Raw genomic sequence first — 14,192 nt, 5'->3', positions numbered from 1 at the left:
TTTTAATCAAACTCCACCCCTCTATACCCACTTTAAAAAACTTTCCTTAAATAAAACTCACAATTCTCAAAAAATTCTGACCTTGCCTTTCCTCTTCTGAGACACTGCCAAGACTGTGAAGTGGTGTACTCCTTACCTTGTTAAGCAATAAACTCAACTTTATCTCACCAACAGGTTGTGTTAGTGATATTTGGAGAATCAGTTTTCAAAATAGGGTTACAGTAAGTAAGAACTGCATATGTGGTAAATGAGATCACCCAAGACACAACTCCCTATAGGGAGCTGTGGTACATTCTTGTGCCATTGAGGAGTTATATTGGTCACTTGATATAGATAGCAACATAACTACCAAACCATTTTTACAACTATTCTGATATTTAAATTTCATTTGGTATATGGACACTATTTTTCTGGTTCTTCTTGTAAATTTCTGAATTAGTTAACTATTTTGGAGCATAAAGATTAGGAAAAGCCCCTGTCATAAGGATGTACTGACAGGTGGGTACTGTGCCTCATCTGTCAAAATTCCTGCTTAATTCACAGATTAGCTGATCATTAATTTCTTGTGATTTGCTTATCAATGAATAAATCCTTTCATATACACACATATTATTTTTCTTGTGATTTTGTGCTTCTCATAATTATCTCTGATATTAAAGGATTCTATCATCATCATCATCATCATTTGGTATTAAGTCTTCCAAAATAGTATAGCAATAACATTCTTGACTGTTAATCTCCCTTTCTTTCTTTTTTTCTCTATTTCTTGTTCTTAATAAAAATGTGATGCTAAGATTTATCCAATATCTACTTCTTAGGAAATTGCATGATTAATTTTACATGAATTAAATATTATTTATAAGATGTGAACATGGATAGAGCATAAGTAATTCATTTATGTAAAGCAGACTGTAGATTTTGATGATGTTAGAAAATCAAATTTCAAAGTATTTAATATAAATGAGAGAATGAAGGGGTATTTAAATCTGGCAAATTTTGTGAACTTACCTATTGAATTAATTAAAAATATGATATAATCTATAATATTATAACTAAAGTAATAATGTCATTATTCTTGAGTTCCAAGAGAGGATGCTAAATTTTAAATTTAAATGATAATTTAAAACTTGAGACTGTAGGAGAACATGATTCCTGTAAAATTCACATAAAAGTCTAGTATTTTTCTGCCTGGGAAAACACCATAAAAGTAGGTGAAAGCTGTATTCAGCTTAGATTTCAAAAAAGCACAATATAATTCTATTGTAGTGTTCCAAATCAGTGTTTGGAAATAAGTGATATTTCAGCCAGGGAAAACACTATACAAGGGACTGAATGCTGTATCAGCTTAGTTTTCAGAACTGAGCAACATAATGCCTTCACAGACTTCCAAGTTGCTGTTTGCAAAAAAAAGTGATTTTTCAGCCTTGAAATACACCACAGAAGGGAATGAATGTTGTATTCAGCTTAGATTTCAGAAGGGAGCAACATACTACTTTTTTAGAGTCCCAGGTCAACTGTTTGCAAAAAAGTGATATTTCATTCAGGGAAGACAACATAGAAGTGAACAAAAGTTGTATTCAGCTCAGATTTCAAAATGGAGCATGAGACAGCTTTCACAGAGTTCCAAGACACTGTTTACAAAAAAATTATTTTTCAGCCTGGGAAAACACCATACAAGTGAATAAATGCTGTATTCATCTTAGTTTTAAAAAAGGAGCAACATACTGCTTATGCAGAATTCTGAGTCACTGTTTGCAAAGCAGATTTTCACCCTGAGAGAACACCATAGAAGTGAGTGAAATCTGTATCTAGCTTCATTTTCAAAAAAGAAACATACTGCTTTCACAGAGCTCCAAATCAATGATTGCAAAAAAGTGGTTTTTCCAACTGGGAAAACACCATAGAAGTGAGTGAAAACTGTATTTAGCTTAGTTTTCAAAACTGAGCAACACAATGCTTCCACAGAGTTCCAAGTCACACTTTGCAAAAAAGTCATTTTTTAGCCTGACAAAACACCAAAGAAGTGAATGAAAGCTGTATTCTGAATAGTTTTCAATACAGATCAACATACTGCTTTCTCAGACTTCCAATCACAGTTTGAAAAAAGTGATTTTTCAGCCTCAGAAAACATGATAGAAGTGATTGAAAGCTGCATTCAGTTTAGTTTTCAAAACAGAGCAAAATACTGCTTTCACAAAGTTCCAAGCCACTGTTTGCAAAAAAGAGATTTTTGAACTATGAATACACGATAGATGTGAAAGAAAGCTATATTCAGCTTAGTAATCAAAATGGAGCAACATGCTGATTTCTCAGTCTTCCAAGTCACTGTTGGCAAAAAAGTGAAATTTCAGCCGAGAAAACACCATGCAAGTGAGTGAAAGCTGTATATAGCATAGATTTCCAAAAAAGAGCAACATAGTGCTTTCTCAGAGCTCCAAGTCACTGTTAACAAAAAGGTGATTTTTTAGCCTGGGCTAACACCAAGGAAGTGAAAGAAAGCTGTAGTCATCAAAATACTGCTTTCACAGGGTTCCAACTCATGGTTTTCAAAAAAGTGATTTTTCAGCCAGGCAAGACACCAAAGAAGTGAAAGAAATCTATATTCAGCTTAGAATTCAAAGTGGAGTAACATACTGCTTTCTCAGTCTTCCAAGTCACTGTTGGCAAAAAAGTGATATTTCAGCCTGAGAAAACACCATAGAAGTGAGTGAAAGCTGTATTCAGCTTCGATGTCAAAAAAGGGCAACATAATGCTTACACAGAGTTCCAAGTCAGTGTTTGCAAAAAGGTGCACTTTCAGCCTTGGAAAACACCATAGAAGTGAATGAAAGCTGTATTGAATTTAGATTGGAAAGTGGAGCAAAATACTGCTTTCACAGATTTCCAAGGTATTGCAAAAAAGTTATTTTTCAGCCTGGGAAAACACCATAGTAGTGAATGAAAGCTGTATTCAGCAAAATACTGCTTTCACAGATTTTCGAGACACTGTTTGCAAAAAAGTGATTTTTGGGAAAACACCATAGAAGTGAATGAAATCTGTATTCAGCTTAGTTTCCAAAATGGAGCAACATGCTGTCATCATGAATTTCAAAGTTACTGTTTGCAAAAAAATGATTTTTAAACCTGGCAAAACACCAAAGATTTGGATGAAAGATGTATTCAGCTTAGTTTTCAAATCGGCACAACACACTGTTTTCTCAGATTTCAAAGTCATAGTTTGAAAAAAGTGATTTTTTAGCCTTGGAAAACACCTAGAAGTGAATGAAAGCTGTACTGAGTTTAGATTGCAAAATGGAGCAAAATATTGCTTTTGCAGATTTCCGAGACACCGTTTGCAAAAAGTGATTTTTCATCCTGGGAAAGCACCGTAGAAATGAATGAATGCTGTATTCAGCTTAGTTTTCTATATGGAACAACATACAGCTTTCACAGTATTTCAAATTACTGTATGAAAAAACTGATTTTTCAGTCTGGAAAAACAATAAAGAAGTGAAGGAATGTTACATTCAGCTTAGTTTTCAAATGGGAGCAACTTACAGCTTTTGCCGACTTCCAAGTCACTGTTTGAAGAAAGTGATTTTAATGCCTGTGAAAATACCAGAGAATTGAATGAAAGCTGTATTCAGTTTTGAATGCAAAATAGAGCAAAATACTCCTTTCACTGAGTTCCAAGTCACTGTTTGCAAAAAGTGATTTTTCAGCCTTGGAAAACACCGTAGAAGTGAATGAAATCTGTATTTGCCTTAATTTTCAAAACAGGGCAACATACTGCTTTCACAGACTTCAAAGTCACTGTTTGCAAAAAAGTGAATTTTCAGCCTGGGAAAACAAGAATGAGGTGGCTGAAAGCTGTATTCAGAAAAATATAACTTTCATAGAATTCCAAGTCACCATTTGCAAAAAGTGATTTTTCAGCCTGGCAAAACACCAAAGAAGTGAATGAAAGCTGTATGCAGCATAGTTTTCAAAATGGAGAAACATTGCTTTTGCAGATTTCCAAGTCACTGTTTGCAAAAAAGTGTTTTTTCCACCTAGCAAAACACCAAAGAAGTGCAAGAAAGCTGTATTCAGCTTACTATTCAAAACAGAACAACATACTGCCTTCTCAGTCTTCCAATTCACTCTTGGAAAAAAGTGATTTTTCATCCTGAGAAAACACCATAGAAGTGAGGAAAGCTGTATCCAGCTTAAATTTCAAAAAAGAGCAACATAATTCTTTCACAGAGTTCTAATTAAATGTTTGCAAAAAAGTGATTTTTCTGCATGGGAAAACACCATACATGTGAGAGAAAGCTGTATATAGCTTAGTCTCCAAAGCTGAGCAACATAATGCTTTTACAGTGTTCCAAATCACTGTATGCAAAAAAGTGAATTTTCAGCCTGGGAAAACACCACAGAAGTGAATGATAGCTGTATTCAAAAAAAATACTGCTTTCACAGGGTTCCACTCACTGCTTGCAAAAAAGTGACTTTTCAGCATGAGAAAAGACCATAGAAGTAAATGAAATGAGAATTCAGATTCATTTTCAAAATGGAGCATCATACTGCTTTTGCAGAGTTCCAAGTCACTTTTCCAAAAAAGTGATTCTTCAGCCTGGGGAAACAACAAAGAAGTGAATGAAATTTGTATTCAACCTGAATTTTAGAACAGGATAAACGTACTGCTTTCATAGTGTTCCAATTCAGTTTGCAAAAAAGTGATTTTTTCAGCCTGGGAAAACAACATAGAAGTGAATGAAAATTTTGTACAATATAGATTGCAAAATGGAGCAAAATCCTGCTTTCATAGAGTTCCAATTCACTGTTTGCAAAAAAAGTGATTTTTCAGCCTGCAAAAACACCATAGATGTGAAGGAAAGCTGTATTCAGCTTAGTTTTCAAAATGCAGCAATATATTTTTTTGTGAATTTCCAAATCATTGTTAGCAAAAAAGTGATTTTTCAGCCAGGCAAAACACCAAATTAGTGAATGAAAGCTGTTCAGTTTAGTGTCAAAATGGAGCAACATACTGCTTTCTCAGACTTCCAAATCACAGTTTGCAAAAACATGATTTCTCAACTTGAGAAGACACCATAGAAGTGAGTGAAAGCTGTAATCAGTTTAGATTGCAAAAAAAGAGCAACATACTGCTTTCAGAGAGTTCCAAGGCACACTTTGCAAAAAGTTATTTTTCAGCCTGGGAAAACACTATAGAAGTGAAGGAAAGCTATATTCTGTTTAGATTGCAGAATGGAGCAAAATACTGATTTTGCAGAATTCTAAGTCACTGTTCACAGGAAAGTGATTTTTCAGCAAGGAATACACAACAGAAGGGAATGAAAGCTGTATTCAGCTTAGTTTTCAAAATGGAGCAACATAATTCATTCACCGAGTTCCAAGTCACTGTTTGCATAAAAGTGATTCTTCAGCCTGGGAAAACATGATACAAGTGAATGAAAGCTATAGTCTGTTTAGTTTTCAAAATGGAGCAGGATAGTGCTTTCACAGATTTCAAAGTCACTGTTTGTCAAAAAATCATTTTTCAGTCTAGGAAAACACCATAGAAGTGAATGAAAGCTGTATTCTACTTAGTTTGGAAAATGCAGCAACATAATGCTTTTGAATATTTCCAAGTCAGTGTTTGAAAAACAGTGATTTTTCAGGCTGGCAGAACACTGAAGTAGTGAATGAAAGCTGTATTCAGGTTAGTATTCAAATGGAGCAACATACTTCTTTCAGATTTCCAAGTCACTTTTTGCAAAAACATGATTTTTCAGCCTGGGAAAACAGCATACAAGTTAGTGAAAACTGTATTCATCTTAGTTTTCAAAGCAGAGCAACCTACTGCTTTCACTGTGTTCCAAGTCACAGTATGCAAAAAAGTGATTTTTCAGCATGGGAAAACACCACAGGAGTGGGTGAATGCTGTATTCAGCTTAGTTTTCAAAACTGAGCATCATACTGCTCTCATAGAGTTCCAAGTCACTGTTTGCAAAAATGTGATTTTTCACCATGGGAAAACAAGGAAGTGAATGAAATCTGTATTCAGCAAAACACTGCTTTCACAGGGTTGCAAGTCACTGTTTGCAAAAAAATGATTTTACAGCCTGGGAAACCATGACAGAAGTGACTGAATGCTGTATACTTTTTAGTTTCAAAAGGGAGTAACACAACGCTTTCACAGAGTTCCAAGTCAGTGTTTGCAAAAAAAATGAGTTTTCAGCCTTGGAAATCACCATAGAAGGGAGGGAATGCCATATTCAGCTTATATTTCAAAACTGAGAAACTTACTGCTTTCTCAGAGTTTGAAGTCACTGTTTGCAAAAAATGATATTTCAGCCTGGGAAAACACCATAGAAGTCAACAAAGCTGTATTAACCTTAGTTTTCAAACAGAGCAACATACTGCTTTCACAGAGTTCCAAGTCACTTTTTGCAAAAAAGTGTTTTTTCAGCCTGGAAAAACACAAAATAAGTGAATGAAAGCTGTATTCATCTTAGTATTCAAAACTGAGCAACATACTGCTTTCTCACTCTTCCAAGTAACAGTTTCCAAAAAAGTGATTTCTCAAACTGAGAAAATACCATAGAAGTGAGTGAAAACTGTATTTAGCTTAGATTTCAAAAAGAGCAAAATACTGCTTTCACAGAATTTCAAATCAGTGCTTGAAAAAAGTGATTTTTCAGCCTGGGAAAACAAGATACAAGTGAATGACAGCTGTATTTAATTGGTTTTCAAAACTGAGCCACATACTGCTTTTGCAGTCTTCCAAGGCACTCTTTGCCAAAAAGTGATTTTTCAGCCTGGGAAACACCATAGAAGTGAAAGAAAATTGTATTCCATTTAGATTGGAGAATGGAGAAAAATACCAATTTCACAGAATTCCAATTCACTGATCAGAGAAGAGTGACTTTTCAGCAAGGAAAATACCACAGAAGGGAATGAAAGCTGTATTCAACTTAGGTTACAAAATGGAGCAAGATACTGGTTTTGCAAAGTTCCAGGTCACTGTTTACAAAATAGTGATTATTCAGACTGGGAAAACACCATAGAAGAGAATGAGAGGTGTATTCAGTTTAGACTGCAAAGCAGAGCAAAATACTGCTTTCATAGAGTTCCAAGTCACTGTATGCAAGAAGGTGATTTTTCAACATGGGAAAACAACATAGAATTGAGTAAAAGCTGTATTCAGGTTAGCTTTCAAAATGCAGCAACATACGGCTTTCACAAAGTTCCTGTTCACTGTTAGTAATAAAGTGATTCTTCAGCCTGGGAAAACACCATAGAAGGGTATGAAAACTGTATTCAGCTTACATTTCAAAATGGAACAACACACTGCTTTTGCAGTCTTCCAAGTCACTGTTTGCAAAAAAGTGATTTTTCAGCCTTGTAAAACACCATATAAGTTAAGGAAAGCTGTATACAGCTTAGTTTTCCAAACAGATCAGCATACTTATTTCAAAGATTTCCAACTCACTGTTTAAATAAAAAAGATTTTTCAGCCTTGCAAAGCACCAAAGAAGAGAATGAAAGCTGTATTCATCTTAGTATTCACAATGGAGTAATATAGTGCTTTCTCAGACTTCCAAGACACCCTTTGCAAAAAAGTGATTTTTTGCCTTCTAAAACAGCATACACATGAGTGAAATCTGTATTCAGGTGAGTTTTCAAAACTGATCAACATAATGCTTTTGCAGAGCTCAATGTCACTTTTTGCAATAAAGTGATATTTCATCCTGGGAAAACACCACAGAAGTGAGTGAAAGCTTCATTCATCTTAGTTTTCACAGTGAAGCAACCTACTGCTTTGACAAAGTTCCAAGTCAGAGTTTGCAAAAAAGTGATTTTTCAGTCTGGGAAAACACCATAGGAGTGAGTGAAAGCTGTATTCTGTGTAGTTTTCAAAACAGAGCAACATACTTCTTTCAAGGATTTCCAAGACACTGTTTGAACAAAAGTGTTTTTCACCATGGGAAAACAACAAAGAAGTGATTGAAAGCTGTATTCTGCAACATACTGCTTTTGCCGAGTCCCAACTTACTTTTTCCAAAAAAAGGGACTTTTCAGCATGGGAAATCACAAAAGAAGTGATAGAAAGTTGTATTCAGCTTAGTTTCAGAAGGGTGGAACTTAATGCTTTCACAGAATTCCAAGTCACTGTTTGCCAAAAAGAGAGTTTTCAGCTTGGGAAAGCACTATAGATGTGAGTGAAATTTGTATTCAGCTTAGATTTCAAAATGGACAAACATAATGCTTTCACAGATTTCCAAGACACTGTTTGCCAAAAAGTGATTTTCAGCCAGAGAAAAGACCATAGAAGTGAATGAAAGCTGTATTCATGTTAGTTTTCAAAACTGAGTAGCATAATGCTTCAGCAGATTTCAATATCACTGTTTGCAAAAAAGTGATATTTCATCCTGGGAAACACCACAGAAGTTAGTAAAACTGTATTCAGCTTAGCTTTCAAAAAGTAGAAACCTACTGCTTCACAGAGTTCCAAGTCATAGTTTGCAAAAAAGTGATCTTCAGCCTGGGGAAACACTGTAGAAGTGAGTGAAATCTGTATTCAGCTTAGATTTCTAAAGTGAGCAAGATACTGCTTTTGCAGATTTCCAAGTCACTGTTTGCAAAAAAGTGATTTTTCAGCCTATGAAAACACCATAGAAGTGAGAGAAAGCTGTATTCAGCTTAGTTTTCAAAACTGAGCAACATACTACTTGTGCAGAGTTCCAAGTCACTGTATGTAAAAAAATGATTTTTCACCATGGGAAAACAACAAAGTATGAATGAAAGCTGTATTCAGCAACATACTGCTTTCAGAGAGTTCCAAGACATTGTTTTCAAAATAGTGATTTTTCAGCATGAGAAAACACCGTAACAGTGAGTGAAAGCTGTATTCAGCTTAGCTTTCAAAAGGGTGCAACATAATGCTTTCGCAGAGTTCCCAGTCATTGTTTGCAAAAAAGTGATTTTCAGCCTGGTAAACACCTTACAAGTGAGTGAAAGCTGTATTCAACATAGGTTTCAAATCTGAGCAGCATAATGCTTTTGCAGATTTTCAAGTCACTGTTTACAGGAAAGTGATTTTTCAGCCTGGGAAAACAATAAAGAAGTGAATGAAAGCTGTATTCTTGAAAACACTGCTTTTGCAGAGTTCCAAGTCACTGTTTGTAAAAAGTGATTTATCATCCTGGGAAAAGACCATAGAAGTGAATGAATGCTGTATTCAGGTTAGTTTTCAAAACGGAGAAACATCCTGCTTTCACAGACTTCCGAGTCACATTTTGCAAAAAAGTGATTTTTCAGCCTGGAAAAACCTCATAGAAGAGAAAGAAAGTTGCATTCAGCTTAGTTTTCAAAATGGAGCAACATACTGCTTTCACAGTGTCCCAAGTCACTGTTGGCCAGAAAGTGATTTATCAGCCTGGGAAAACACCACAGAAGTCAATGAAATGTGTATTCAGTTTAGATGGCAAAAAGGAGCAAAATACTGCTTTCATAGAGTTCCATTCACACCAAAAAAGTGATTTGTCAGCCTGTGAAAACATCATAAAATTGAGTGAAAGTTGTGTTCATGTTAGTTTTCAAAATGGAGCAACATACTGCTTTCACAAATTTCCAAGTCTCTGTTTGCAAAGAAAGTGTTTTTTTTCAGCCTGGGAAACACCATAGTAGTGAATGAAAGCTGTATTCAGGTTTGTTTTCAAAATGGAGCAGCATAATGCTTTTGCAGAGTTCCATGTCATTATTTGCAAAAAAGTGATTTTTCCATCTGGGAAAACACCATAGAGGTGAAAGAAAGCTGTATTCAGATTAGCTTTCAAACAGAGGAATGTACTGATTTTGCAGATTTCCAAGTTACTGTTCATAGAAAAATGATTTTTCAGCCTTGGAAAACACAGCAGAAGGAGCTGAAAGCTGTACTCAGCTTAGTTTTCAAAACAGAGCAACATACTGCTTTCACAGACTTCCAGGTCTCTCTTTGCAAAAAAGTGATTATTCAGACCCTGAAAACACCTTAGAAGTGAATGAAGGCTGTATTCAGCATAGTTTCAAAATGGAGAAACATACTGCTTTCAAAGACTTCCAAGACACTCTTTGCAAAAAAGTGATTTTTCAGCCTGGGGAAATACCACAGAGGTGAATGAAAGCTTTATCTGTGTAGTTTTCAAAATGTAGCAATATACAGCTTTCACAGATTTCCAAGTCACTGTTTACAAAAAAGTAATCAGACTGGGAAAATATCACAGAAATGAATGAAACCTGTATTCAGCTTAGTTTTCCAAATGCAGCAACATACTGGTTTCAAAGATTTCCAACTCAAAGCTTTTAAAAATGTGATTTTTCATCCTGGTATAGCACCAAAAAAGTGAATGAAAGCTGCATTCTGCTTAGTATTCAAAACAGAGCAACATACTGCTTTCTCAGAACTACAGGTCACTGTTTCCCAAAAAGTGATTTTTCAGCCTGGGAAAATAGCATACAAATAAGGGAAAGCTTTATTCAGCTTAGTTTTCAAAACAGAGCAAAATACTGTTTTCATAGAGTTCCAAGTCACTGTTTGCAAAAAAGGGATTTTTCAGCCTGCAAAAACACCAGAGAACTGAATAATGCTTAGTTTTTAAAATGGAGCAACATACTGCATTCACAGATTTCCAAGTCAATGTTTACAAAAAAGAGATTTTTCAGCCTGGGAAAGCACCATAGTAGTGAATGAAAGCTGTATTCAGGTTACTTTTCAAAGCACAGCAACATATGGCTTTCATGGACTTCCAAGTTAATTTTGCAAAAAAGTGATTTTTCAGCCTGGCAAAACATCGTAGAAGTGAACGAAAGTTGTATTCAGCTTAGTATTCAAAACAGAGCTACATGCCACTTTTGCAGTGTTCCAAGTCACTGTTTGCAAAAAAGTGATTATTCAGCCTTGGGAAACACCATAGAAGTGAATGATAGCTGTATTCATTATAGATTGCAAAACGGAGCAAAATGCTGCATTTGTAGTGTTCCAAGTCACTGTGTGCAAAAAAGTGATTCTTCAGTCTGGGAAAACACCATAGAATTGAGTGAAAGCTGTATTCAGCTTAGTTTTCAAAATGCAGCACCATACTGCTTTCACAAAGTTTCAATGCACTGTCTGCAAAACAGTGATTATTCAGCCTGGGAAAACACCATAGAAGTGACTGAAAGCTGTACTCTGCTTAGTTTTCAAAATGGAGAAAAACACTGCTTTCAGAGATTTCCAAGGCACTGTTTGCAATAAAGTGGTTTTTCAGCCTGTGAAAACACCATAGGATAGAATGAAAAGTTTATTCAGTTTAGATTGCAAAAACAGAGAAAATCCTGCTTCCATAGAGTTCCAAGTCACTGTTTGCAAAAAAGTGATTTTTAAGCTTGTGAAAACACCATAGAATTGAGTGAAAGCTGTATTCAGTTTAGTTTTCAAACAGGGCAAGATACTGCTTTTGCAAAGCTCCAAGTCTCTGTTTGCAAAACAGTGATTTTCAGCCTGGGAAAACACCTTAGAAGTGAAGGAAAGCTGCACTCAGCTTAGTTTTCGAAACGGAGCAACATACTGCTTTCTCAAACTTCCAGGTCACAGTTTGAAAAAAAGTGATTTCTCAAGCTGAGAAAACACCATAGAAGTGTGTGAAAGCTGTATTCAGCTTAGTTTTCAAAATGGAGCAACATACAGCTTTTGCAGAGCTCGAAGTCACTGTTTGCAAAACAGTGATTATTCAGACTGTGAAAACACCATAGAAGTGAATAAAGGCTGTATTCAGCTTAGTTTTCAAAAGTAAGCAACATACTTCTTTCACTGAGTTCCAAGTAACTGTTTGCAAAACTGAATTTTCATCCTGGGGAAACAGCAAAGGAGTGAATGAAAGCTGTATCCAGGAAAATACTGCTTTTGCAGAGTTCCAAGTCTGTTTGCAAAAATGTGATTTTGAAGCCTGGGAAAACACCATAGAAGAGAATGAAACCTCTATTTTAGTTAGTTTTCAAAATGGAGCAACATACTGCTTTTGCAGTCTTCCAAGTCACTTTTGTAAAAAGGGAGTTTTTCAGTCTGGGAATACACCATAGAAGTGAATGAAAGCTGAATTCAGCTTAGTTTTCAAAATGCATCAATGTACTGCTTTTGCAGACTTCCAAGTCCCTGTTTGAAACAAAGTGATTTTTCAGTCTGGGAAAACACCATAGAAGTGAGGGAAATCTGCATTCAGCTTAGTTTTCAAAATGGAGAAAAATACTTCTTTTGCAGATTTCCAAGTCACTGTTTGCAAAAAAGTGATCTTTCAAAGTGGCAAAACCACATGGAAAGAAATGAAAGCTCTACCAAGTGTAGTTTTCAAAAAGGAACAACATACTCCTTTTGCAGACTTCCAAGACACTTTTTGCAAAAAACTTTTTTTCATTTTGAGAAAAGATGATAGAAGGGAGTGAAAGCTGTGTTTAGCTTAGAATTCAAGAAAGAACAACACACTGCTTTCACAGATTTCCAAGTCACTGTTTACACAAAAGTGTATTTTCAGGCTGGCAAAACACCATAGACAAGACTGAAAGCTTTATTCAGCTTATTTTTCAAAACTGAGGAACATAATGTTTCACCTAGTTCCATTTCACTGTTTCCAAAAAAGTGATTTTTGAGTTTGGGAAACCACAGAAGTGAGTAAAAGTTGTACTCAGCTTAGCATTCAAAAAGAGTAACATATGGCTTTCACAGTGTTCCAAGACTGTGTTTGCAAAAAAGTGACTTTTCAGCCTGGGAAAACACAATAGAAGTGAACGAAATATGTATTCAGCATAGTTTTCAAAATGCAGCAACATACTGCTTTCACAGAATTTAAACTCACTGTTTGCAAAAAAGTGATTTTTCAGCCTTTGAAAACACCATAGAAGTGAGTGAAACCTGTATTCAGCTTAGTTTTCCAAATGGAACAACATACTTCTTTTGCAGATTTCCACACCACTGTTTGCAAAAAGTGATTTTTCATTCTGGGAAAACAACATAGAAGTGAATGAAAGGTGTATGCACTTCAGTTTTCAAAAGGGAGCAACATACTGCTTTCACAGAATTCCAAGTCACTGTTTGCAAAAACTGATTTTTCATTCCAGGAAAACAACATAGAAGTGAAGGAAAAATGTCTTCAGATTCAGTAACAAAATGGAGCAGCATAGAGCTTACTCAGATTTCCAGTCACTGTTGCAAAAAATTGATTTTTCTTCATGGCAAACACTTAAGATGTGAATGAAAGCCGTATTCAGCTTCGTTTTCAAAACTGATCAACATACTTCTTTCACAGATATCCAAGTCACTGTTCACAAAAAAGTGATTTTTCACCCTGGGAAAACATAAAAGAAGTGAATGAAAGCTGTATTCATCAAAACATTGCTTTTGCAGAGTTCTAAGTCACTGAATGAAAAAAGTGATTTTTCAGCATGGGCAATCACTGTAGAAGTGACTGAAAGCTGCATTCAGCTTAGTTTTCAAAATGGAGCAATATACTGCTTTCACAGAGTTACAAGACACAGTTTCCAAAAACCAGATTTTTCAGCCTGGGAAAACACCATGGTAGTGAATGAAAGCTGTATTCAGCAACATACTGCTTTTGCAGAGTTCCAAGTCACTACTTGCAAAAAGGTGATTTTTTCTGTCTTGGAAAACATCATAGAAGTGAATTAAAGCTGACACTGAGTTTAGATTGCAAAATGGAGCAAAATGCTGTTTTTACAGTTTCCCAAGATGCTGTTTGCAAAAAAGTGATTCTTCAGCCTGGGAAAACAACATAGAATTGAATGAAAACTGTATTCAGTTTAGGATGCTGAATGGAACATATACTGATTTAGCAGAATTAAAAGTCACTGTTCAGAGAAAAGTGATTTTTCAGCCTGGAAAAACTCTACAGTAATGAAAGCTGTATTCAGCTTAGTTTTCAAAACAGAGCAACACAAGTCACTGTTGGCAAAAAAGTGATTCTTCAGACTAGGAAAACACCACAGAAGGGAAGGAAACCTGTATTCAGCTTTGTTTTCAAAAAGGAGAAACATACTGCTATGGGGAGTTCCAAGTCACTGTTTGCAAAAAAGTGATTTCTCACCCTTGTAAAAGACCATGGAAGTGACTCGAAGCTGTATTCAGCTTTGTTTTCAAAACAGAGAATCATACTGCTTTTGCAGAGGTCCAAGACACTGTTTGCCAAAAATTGATTTTT

General features: G+C 35.5%; 1 long non-coding RNA gene across 1 annotated transcript in view; it reads right to left on the bottom strand.

Annotated features, from left to right (window-relative positions):
* The window catches only part of LOC119518860, a 35,261-nt gene extending 21,580 nt beyond the window's left edge, over window positions 1-13,681 (bottom strand). Inside the window, exons 1-3 of the long non-coding RNA XR_005213860.1 lie at window positions 13,166-13,681; window positions 11,787-11,930; window positions 3,538-3,586 (exon numbers count right to left, since the gene is read on the bottom strand). This is a non-coding gene — a long non-coding RNA (uncharacterized LOC119518860). The remainder of the gene's footprint in view (window positions 1-3,537; window positions 3,587-11,786; window positions 11,931-13,165) is intronic.
* Window positions 13,682-14,192: the final 511 nt, after the last annotated feature.

This window comes from Choloepus didactylus, chromosome 22, assembly GCF_015220235.1.
Source record: "Choloepus didactylus isolate mChoDid1 chromosome 22, mChoDid1.pri, whole genome shotgun sequence".
Taxonomy (NCBI): Eukaryota; Metazoa; Chordata; class Mammalia; order Pilosa; family Megalonychidae; genus Choloepus; species Choloepus didactylus.
Note: the sequence above shows the minus strand (reverse complement) of the source record. Positions and strands in the feature narration are given on the sequence as shown.